This window comes from Theropithecus gelada, chromosome 3 (assembly GCF_003255815.1).
Source record: "Theropithecus gelada isolate Dixy chromosome 3, Tgel_1.0, whole genome shotgun sequence".
NCBI lineage: Eukaryota > Metazoa > Chordata > Mammalia > Primates > Cercopithecidae > Theropithecus > Theropithecus gelada.
In genome coordinates this window covers 1,162,133-1,172,369 of record NC_037670.1, presented here as the reverse complement: position 1 = coordinate 1,172,369, position 10,237 = coordinate 1,162,133, and the positions used below count along the sequence as shown (strand labels likewise).

The 10,237-nt window shown below is 45.6% G+C and overlaps 1 non-coding gene across 1 annotated transcript; it reads right to left on the bottom strand.

The window, feature by feature from the left end:
* Positions 1-6,421: 6,421 nt before the first annotated feature.
* Positions 6,422-6,525, bottom strand: LOC112621850. The gene has a single exon (XR_003118788.1). It is a non-coding gene; the product is annotated as a U6 spliceosomal RNA (small nuclear RNA).
* Between the last annotated feature and the right edge of the window lie 3,712 nt (positions 6,526-10,237).

The following is a 10,237-nucleotide window of genomic DNA, read 5'->3' as shown; positions in this document are numbered from 1 at the left end:
TTCATTTTTTTTGAGATGGAGTTTCACTCTTGTTGTCCAGGCTGGAGTACAATGGTGCCATCTCGGCTCACTGCAACCTCCGCCTCCTGGGTTTTTAAATGATTCTCGTGCCTTAGCCTCCCAAGTAGTTGGGATTATAGGCACCCACCACCACGCCTGGCTGATTTTTGTATTTTTAGTAGAAACAGCGTTTCACCATGTTGACCAGGCTGGTCTCGAACTCCTGACCTCAGATCATCCGCCTTCCTCGGCCTCCCAAAGTGCTGTGATTACAGGCATGAGCCACCGTGCCAGCTGTATTTTTGTTTTAGACAGCAGATTTATCCTATAATCCTAGCACTTTGGGAGTTCGAGGCAGGAAGATCGCTTGAGCACAGGAGTTTCAGACCAGCCTGGGTAACATAGTGAGACCCCATCTCTACAAAATAAATAATATAAAATAAAATAAAATAAAATAAAAAGCTGATTTAGAACTACGTAAGATTTAAAACAGGAGTTAAAAACAACTCTCATTACAAGATAAAAATGAAATAATAAAAACAAATTCAATCTTGTTATGTCAACTGACTTTGTGCAAACCCAAGAAAAGTTGTGAATAAGGAACTAAAAACCTTTTACAACTTTTTTTTTTTTTTTTTTTTTTAGAGATAATCTCTCTCTGTCGCCAGGCTGGAGTGCAGTGGTGTGATCTCTGTTCACTACAACCTCCACCTCCTGGGTTCAAGCGATTCTCCTGCCTCAGCCTCCTAAGTAGTTGGGACTACTACAGGAGCATGCCACCATGCCCGGCTAATTTTTGTATTTTTAGTAGAGATGAGGTTTCACCATGTTGGCCAGAATGGTCTCAATCTCTTGACCTCACGATCTGCCCACCTCGGCCTCCTAAAGTGCTGGGATTACAGATGTGAGCCACTGCACCCAGCCTCTTTTAAAACTTTTAACAATGCCTTATCCCTGTAGGATGGGCACCACCTTTTAGCCTAGGTGCATGCTCAATAAGTTGGTTTCATTTCCCCAAATAATACCATCAACAACTCTTATAACGAAGATTTTAACATCATTTTATACTTTATATACTAGTTCCTCATACATTACGTCATTTAATCCCAATAACAGCCATACGAAGTCAAATATTATGTTTTGTTTGTTTGTTTGTTTTTGGCAGAGTCTCACTCTGTCACCCAGGCTGGAGTGCAGTGGTGAGATCACAGTGGTGAGCTCTGAACTTCTGGGCTCAGTCGATCCTCCCAGCTCAGCCTCCTGGGTAGCTGGGATTACAGGTGTGCACCACCGCATCCCACACCACCACAGCATTTTTTTTTTTTTTTTTTTTTTTTTGAGACGGAGTCTCGCTGTGTCACCCAGGCTGGAGTGCAGTGGCGCGATCTCGGCTCACTGCAAGCTCCGCCTCCTGGGTTTACGCCATTCTCCTGCCTCAGCCTCCGAGTAGCTGGGACTACAGGCGCCCGCCACCACGCCCGGCTAGTTTTTTGTATTTTTTTAGTAGAGATGGGGTTTCACCATGTTAGCCAGGATGGTCTCGATCTCCTGACCTCGTGATCCACCCGCCTCGGCCTCCCAAAGTGCTGGGATTACAGGGTTGAGCCACCGCGCCCGGCCGACCACAGCATTTTATTCCTCTGAATTAACGTCATTTTCTGAGAGTAGCAGAGGTTTTGTTTATTTTTTGAGACAGGGTCTTGCTCTGTCACCCAGGCGAGACTGCAGTGGCACAGTCTCAGCTCACTGCAGCCTTGACCTCCCAGACTCAAGAGATCTTCCCATCTCAGCCTCCTGAGTAGCTGGGACTACAGGCGCATGCCACTACACCCATCTAATTTTGTTTATTTTTTGTAGAGATGAGGTCTCACTATGTTGCCCAGGCTAATCTTGAACTCCTGGCTCAAGTGATCCTCCTGGCTTGACCTGCCAGAGTGCCGGGATTATAGGTGCAAACCAACATGCCCGGCCAGGGATTTTATTTCTAAGCATTTTAAAATCATTGCAGGAAGCAAATGCTATATAGCCAGTGTCGTAAATACCAAATGTGTCCATTTCACGTAGGGCTTAGCCTTTATCATGTCATTCTAATGTAAGAAAAACTACACCAAAAATATAGGGTGGCCAGGTGCGGTGGCTCACACCTGTAATCCCAGGACTTTGGGAGGCCGAGGTGGGCGGATCGCCTGAGGCCAGGAGTTTGAGACCTGTCTAGGCAACATGGTGAAACCCTGTCTCTACAAAAAATACAAAAAAATTAGCTGGGCATGGTGATAGGTGCCTATCATTGCAGCTACTCAGGAGGCTGAGGCACGAGAATCACTTGAACCTAGGAGGTGGAGGTTCCAGTGAGCCGAGATCATGCCACTGCATTCCAGCTTTGGTGACAGAACAAGACTCTGTCTCAAAAAAAAGATATATATATATATATATAGTGCTGAAGTTTTTACCACCTAGTTTCCTGCGATCTAAAAATAGGGATTGTCAAAAAAAAAAAAAAATGATAGTCTTTGTGAATGATGAATGAAAAAGGATTAAAAGGAACCTTTTTGGCTGAGCAGGAAGGTGACTCATACCTGTAATCCCAGCACTCTGGGAGGCAGAGACAGGCAGATCACCTAAGGTCAGGAGTTTGAGACCAGCCTGGTCAATATGGTGATACCTCGTCTCTACTAAAAATACAAAAATTAGCCAGGCTTGGTGGCAGGCACCTATAATCCCAGCTGCTCTGGAGGCTGAGGCATGGAAATTGCTTGAACCCAGGAGGTGGGAGGTTGCAGTGAGCTGAGATTGCACCTCTGCACTCCAGCCTGGGCATGACAGAGCGAGACTCCATCTCAAAAAAAAAAAGGTTCCAGCCAGGCTGGTCTCGAACTCCTGACCACAGGTGATCTGCCCACCTGGCCTCCCCAAGTGCTGGGATTATAGGCATGAGCTACCACGCCCAGACTTTGAATCCTTTTTTTTTTTTTTGACAGTTTCACCCTGTGGCCCAGGCTGGAGTGCAGTGGTACGATCTTGGCTCACTGCAACCTCCTCCTCCTGGGTTCAAGCGAGTCTCCTGCCTCAGCCTCCCAAGTAGCTGGGATTACAGGCACCCACCACCATGCCCAGCTAACTTTTGTATTTTTAGTAGAGATGGGGTTTCGCCATGTTGGACAGGCTGGTCTCGAACTCCTGACCTCATGTGATCCACCCGCCTTGGCCTCCCAAAGTGCTGTGGTTACAGGCGTGAGCCACTGCGCCCAGCTGCCTTTGAATTGTTAGCTTAGATAATTTATCGTTAGCTTAGATAATTTATAACCAATGTTGGGATTGGCTAAGCAGTGAACATTGGGCTAGTTTAATGAGGAACACATGCAAGGAAAATGAAGCGTTTTCTCAGGGAGCTCCCAATCTCATTTTCAAGACATGGCAAAATCAGCCAGAAGCGGCTCACGCCTGTGATCCCAGCACTTTGGGAAGCTGAGGCAGGAGGATTGCTTAAGCACAGAGGTTCAACATCGGCTGAGTAAAATGGCAAAACTCTGTCTCTACAAAAATTAGCCAGGGATTGTGGTGAGCACCTGTCATCCCAGCTACTCAGGAGGCTAAGGCAGGAGGATCACTCGAGCCCAGAAGTTCAAGGCTGCAGTGAGCCATGACTGTGCCACTACACCCCAGCCTGGGTGACAGGGTGAGACCCTGTCAAAAAAAAAAAAAAAAAAAGGAACGACAAAATTGGTTGAGTGCAGTGGCATGTACCTGTAATCCCAGCACTTTGGAAGGCTGAGGCAGGAGGAGTTTGAGAGCAGCCTGGCAACACAGCAAGACCCTACAAAAAATAAAAAAAGTAGCCCGGCAAGGTGATGCACACCTGGAGTCTCAGCCACTCAGGAGGCTGAGGCATGGGAATCACTTGAACCCAGGAGGCAGAGCTTGCAGATAGCTGAGATTGTGCCACTGTACTCCAGTCTGGGCGACAGAGTGAGACTGTCTTAAAAAAAAAAAAAAGTGAAGGGAAAAGACAAGTAACAGAATTGTGTACCTTCAAATGAATATATGCAGTATTGTGTCTATATCCTGGCAGAAAAAAAGGAAATACCATTTTGAAAAATTGTTCACAAAAAGAGGGTATTGGTTAGTATGACTAATGAAATAATAATTATTATAAACAATTTTTATTTGTTTATTTTTTTTTCTTGAGACAGGGTCTTGCTCTGTCACCCGGGCTGGAGGTAAGTGGTGCAATCACAGCTCACTGCAACCTCAAACTCCCAGGCTCAAGTGATCCTTCTGCCTCAGCCTCCTCAGTACCTAGGACTGCAGGCATAAGCCACTACCCCCAGATAATTTAAAATTTTTTTTTTATGGAGATGGGGGTCTCACTATATTGCCCATTCTGGTCTCAAACTCTGGTCTCAAGCCATCCTCCCTCAGCCTCCCAAAGTGCTGGGATTAGAGGAGTGAGCTACTGCACATGGCCTATAAGCAATTTTAACTATGAAAAAGTAGAATATTTCAATCAATCAATCAGTCAATCACACACACACACACACACAAAAGGTAGGATGTAGGTTGGGGGCAGTGGCTCACGCCTGTAATCCTAGCACTTTGGGAGGCCGAGGCGGGCAGATCACCTAAGATTGTTCAGAACAGTCTGGGCAACATGATGAAACCCCATCTCTACAAAAAACTACAAGAATTAGCTGGGCATAGTGACATAGGCCTGTAGTTTCAGCTACTTGGGAGGCTGAGGTGGGAGGATGACTTGAGCCCAGAAGGTGGAGGTTGCAGTGAGCTGAGATTGCGCCACTGCACTCCAGCCTGGGTGTCAGACCAAGACACCATCTCAAAACAGAACAAAACAAAGAAAAAGAATTCAACCGGCCTTAGTGGCTCATGTCTGTAATCTCAACACTTTGGGAGGCCAAGGCAGGTGGATTGCTTGAGCTCCAGGAGTTGGAGACCAGCCTGGGCAACTTGGCAAAACCCCGTCTCTACAAAAATAAAAAAATTAGCCAGGCATGGTGGCAGGTGCATGTAGTCCTAGCTATTCAGGAGGCTGAGGTGGGGGCATCACCTGAGCCCAGGAAGTCAAGGCTGCAGTGAGCCATGATTGTGCCACTGCACTCCAGTGTGGGTGACAGAGTGAGATGCAGTCTTGAAATAAAACAAAATAAAATAAAAAACCATGAATTCAATTTTTAAAATTGTTGCAAGATTTAAAAAATTATGTTTCATATTGAGTGTTTTTTGGTAGTTTGTAGTTTTCAAGGAATTGGTCCATTTCATCCAACTTGTTGGATTCATATAGGTAGAGTTGCTTAGTATTCCCTTACTATTCTTTTATTAGTTTTTGTTTGTTTGTTTGTTTGTTTGTTTTGAGATGGAGTCTCACTCTGTCACCCAGGCTGGAGTGCAGTGGCACAATCTTAGCTCACTGCAACCTCTGCCTCCCTGGTTCAAGCAATTCTAGTGCCTTGGCCTCCTGAATATCTGGGATTACAGGCACCTGCCACCATGCCTGGCTACTTTTTTACTTTTTGTTTTTTGTTTGTTTCTTTTTCTTTCTTTCTTTTTTTTTTTTTTTGAGATGGAGTCTTGCTTTTGTCACCCAGGCTGGAGTGCAGTTACCTGATTTTGGCTTACTTGCAACCTCTACTTCTCGGATTCAAGTGAGTCTCCTGCCTCAGCCTCCTGAGTAGCTGGAACTACAGGCACCCACCACCACGCCCGGCTAAATATTTTGTATTTTTAGTAGAGACAGGGTTTCACCGTGTTAGCCAGGATGGTCTCGATCTCCTGACCTCATGATCTGCCTGCCTCGGCCTCCCAAAGTGCCAGAATTACTGGCATGACCCACCGCACTTGGCCTTGTTTTGTTGTTTTGTTTTGTTTTGTTTTGAGGCTTTGACATGGAGTTTCACTCTTGTTGCCCAGGCTGGAGTGCCCTGGCATGATCTCAGCTCACTGCAACCTCTCCCTCCCAGGTGCAAGCGATTCCCCTGCCTCAGCCTCCTAAGTAGATGGGATTACAGGCATGAGCCCCTGTGCCTGGCCATCTTTTTTTTAAGACAAGAGTCTCTGTTGCCCAGGCTGGTGTGCAGTGACACAATCTCAGCTCGCTGCAGCCTCTGCCTCCCAGACCCAAGTGATCCCCCCACCTCAGCCTCCCTAGTAGCTGGGACTAAAGGCGTGTACCATCATGCCTGGCTAATTTTTGTATTTTTATTTATTTATTTATTGTTGCACGAGGGCTACAGTAGTAGGTGGCAAGCCGCCATGCCTGAGTGAGGATGGGCAAATTGTTTTCCAATTGCCAACCTCAGTGGTACAACGCGAGATGGACATGGCAAGGTTATGATGTCACAGGCCTGTGACATTATGGCAGGATCCGGGGAAGGGAAGCAAAGCGAGGTAACGGGCAGTGGACTGTAGCAAGAATAGGGAATGCATCATGAACTTGCGTGTCATCCTTGCGCAGGGGCCATGCTAATCTCTGTATTGTTCCAATTTTAGTATATGTGCTGCTGAAGCGAGCACAATTTTTGTATTTTTTGTAGAGACAGGGTGTTGTCATGTCACCCAGGCTGGTTGCAAACTCCTGAATTGAAGTCACTCGACTGCCTCGGCCTCCCAGAGTGCTGGGATTACAGGCATGAGCCACAGCACCAACCCTCAAATGGAAATTTTAAAACAAAAATTTTATAACAAAAATTTAAAACTCACTAGATGGACTCAATAACAATATGAAGAGGAGGAAGAGTCAGGAGACAAAGGTGGATTGATAGAAAGCACTCAAACTGGCCGATCGTGGTGGCTCATGCCTGCAATCCCAGCACTTTGGGAGTCAGGGTGGGTGGATCATTTGAGGTCAGGAGTTCGAGACCAACCTGGCAAACATGGCAAAACCCTGTCTCTACTAAAAATACAAAATTAGCCAGGCATGGTGGCACATGCCTGTAATCCCAGCTACTCGGGAGGCTGAGGCAGGATAATTGTTTCAACCCGGGAGGTGGAGGTTGCGGTGAGCCAAGATCATGCTGTTGCACTCCAGCCTGGGCAAGGAAAGCAAAACTCCGTCTCAAAAAAAAAAAGTACCAAATTGAGGCCGGGCGCAGTGGCTCATATCTGTAATCCCAGCACTTTGGGAGGCAGAGGTGGGTGGATCACCTGAGGTCAGAAGTTTTAGACCAGCCTGGCCAACATGGTGAAACCCCATCTCTACTAAAAATACAAAAATGAGTCAGACTTGGTGGTGAGTGCCTGTAATTCCAGCTACTCGGAAGGCTGAGGCAGGAGAATCACTTGAACCTGGGAAGCGGAGGTTGCAGTGAGCCGAGATCATGCCCTTGCACTCCAGCTGAAATGACAGAGCAAGACTGCGTCTCAAAAAAAAAAAAAAAAAAAAAAAAAAAAAAAATCAGTGGGATTACTTGGCGTGTTTCTGTTTTGGCTAGAATACAGTGGCGTGATCTCGGCTCACTGCAACCTCCGCCTTCTGGTTTCAAACAATTCTTCTGCCTCAGCTTCCCGAGTAGCTGGGATTACAGGCAAGCACCATCATGCCTGGGTAGTTTTTGTATTTTTGTATTTTTTTTTTTTTTTTTTTTTTTGAGACAGAGTCTTGCTCTGTAGCCCAGGCTGGAGTGCAGTGGCACGATCTTGACCTCGGCTCACTGCAAGCTCTGCCTCCCGGGTTCATGCCATTCTCCTGCCTCAGCCTCCTGAATAGCTGGGACTACAGGTGCCTGCCACCACACCTGGCTAATTTTTTTGTATTTTTAGTAGAGACGTGGTCCCTATCTCCTGACCTCGTGATCCACCCGCCTTGGCCTCCCAAAGTGCTGGGATTACAAGCGTGAGCCACCGCGCCCGGCCAGTTTTTGTATTTTTAGTAGAGACAAGGTTTCACCATGTTGGTCAGGCTGGTCTTGAACTCCTGACCTCAGGTGATTCACGTGCCTCGGCCTCCCAAAGTGCTGGGATTATAGGTGTGAGTCACTGCACCTGGCTATGTTTTTGTTTTTATGATATATTTATTAGAATTACAATTTGTTTGACGCTGCTTCAGGATATGAGTAATTATTCAAAGAAAATGTGACTTTTTAACAAAGCAGTTCCAGGAATACATTGTGGAGAGAAAAGATGACTGCTTAAAATATGGCTATTGCTGAAATGTTGTCTATATTAAGGAACCTTCGTGAGATCCCCGACATCATTGTGAACACAACCTTTTGTGGTTACCTGACATGAATTAACTTTCATACTTTTTCATTGTATCTAAGTTCTTGGCCACGCAGATACATCTGACAACACTTAACCCCTCTTGAAGACATTTTTCTATCTCTAAGTGACTACTAACTCCAACATATCTATCTTGTTTTTACCACAAGAATTTTGAAAAATCAGAGTAGGCTGGGCATGGTGGCTCACACCTGTAATCCCAGCACTTTTCGGGGCCAAGGCGGGCAGATCACCTGAGGTCATGAGTTCAAGACCAGCCTGGCCAACATGGTGTAACCCTGTCTCTATTAAAAATGCAAAAATTAGCCAGGCATGGTGGCAGGTGCCTATACTCCAGCTACTAGGGAGGCTGAGGCAGGATAATCCTTTGAACCCGGGAGGCGGATGTTGTGATGAACCGAGATCGCACCATTGTACTCCAGCCTGGGCAACAAGAGCAAAACTCCATCTCAAAAGAAAAAGAAAAAATACTTCTCGTGGGAGAACTTTCAGGCACTAATCAGGCTAATTCATCCCAGAGAAAAACCTTGATGACAAAGAAGGGGAAAAAGTCTTCCAATTTTTTTCCTTATCGGATTTTAGAGAATCCTCAGTGATATATAGGGAAACTTGCTGGAGGAATTCAGGGTTTATCAATGAAACTCTTTAATGCCATAGTCGTCAGTGGATTTTGTTTGTGTGGCAGTCAGGAAGAACCCCTTGGGCCATTGCATATATGGGGACATTGTAGAGAACCATTTTAGGGACCCCATCCTATTGAGTGCCATGAATACAGAAAAAATCCATTATTCCATTTACATGTTTTAGAAGTGAGAGAAACTCCAAATAAGATACGGCCAAGTTGTGCAACAGAATTCAGAATTTATTCAATATTAGTGTTTGTATCACAGAGAACATCTGTCATTTATATAGACAGTTTTCCCTGGGACTCCCATGCTATTGAACACTGTAACGTTGATTTTGGAGAGAATCCCTGGGGATGGGGAGGCATCGTCAACATTCCAATGCAGCATCAGCTAATTGACATGCAACAAAGACTCTATCAATGCAGAAATGTGCAAAAGCTTTCGAGACAGTACAGCTCATTCAACATCAGAGAATTCACAAAGGAGGAAAACTGTGTGTAATGTATGTAAAAATGCTTTGAGATGGTGCCCAGATCTAATCAGACATCTGGGATTTTGTAAGCAGAGAGGGGCCTTGTGAGTATAATGGAGGAGGAAGAACCTTCAGTCAGAGTTCCTTACTTAGACAGTATCAGCTAATTCAGGTGGGATTTAAAATGGTCATATGTAATGAAGGTGGAAAACTCGGGGAAGCATGGAGAATACGGAATGTGAGAGCATCCACACTGGAGAGAAGTCTTAGGAGTATAATTAGTGTGGAAAATCACTTGGGGACAAGCTTAGCTTTCTCATCATTGGAGAATTCACACAAAAAAAGGAATGAGCTTGGACAAATCGTGGGAGAACTTTCAGGCACTAATCAGGCTAATTCATCCCAGAGAAAAACCTTGATGACAAAGAAGGGGAAAAAGTCTTCCAATTTTTTTCCTTGTTGGATTTCAGAGCATCCTCAGTGATATATAGGGAAACTTGCTGGAGGAATTCAGGGTTTATTAAGATTCACATTAAGTGCCTGGCACCGTGGCTCACACCTGTAATCCCAGCACTTTGGGAGGCCAAGGCAGGCGGATCACAAGGTCAGGAGTTCGATACCAGCCTGGCCCATATGGTGAAACCCCATCTCTACGAAAAATACAAAAATTAGCCGGGTGTGGTGGTGGGCACCTGTAGTCCCAGCTACTTGGGAGGCTGAGGCAGGAGAATCACTTGAACCCAGGAGGCGGAGGTTGCAGTTATCCGAGATCATGCCGCTGCACTCCAGCCTGGGCCACAGAGTGAGACTGTCTCAAAAAAAAAAAAAAAAAAAAAAAGATTCACATTAAAGCATTAATCCCATTAAAGTAGAGGTTTAAACTTTTTGCTTCAAGTAGAGGTTTAAACTT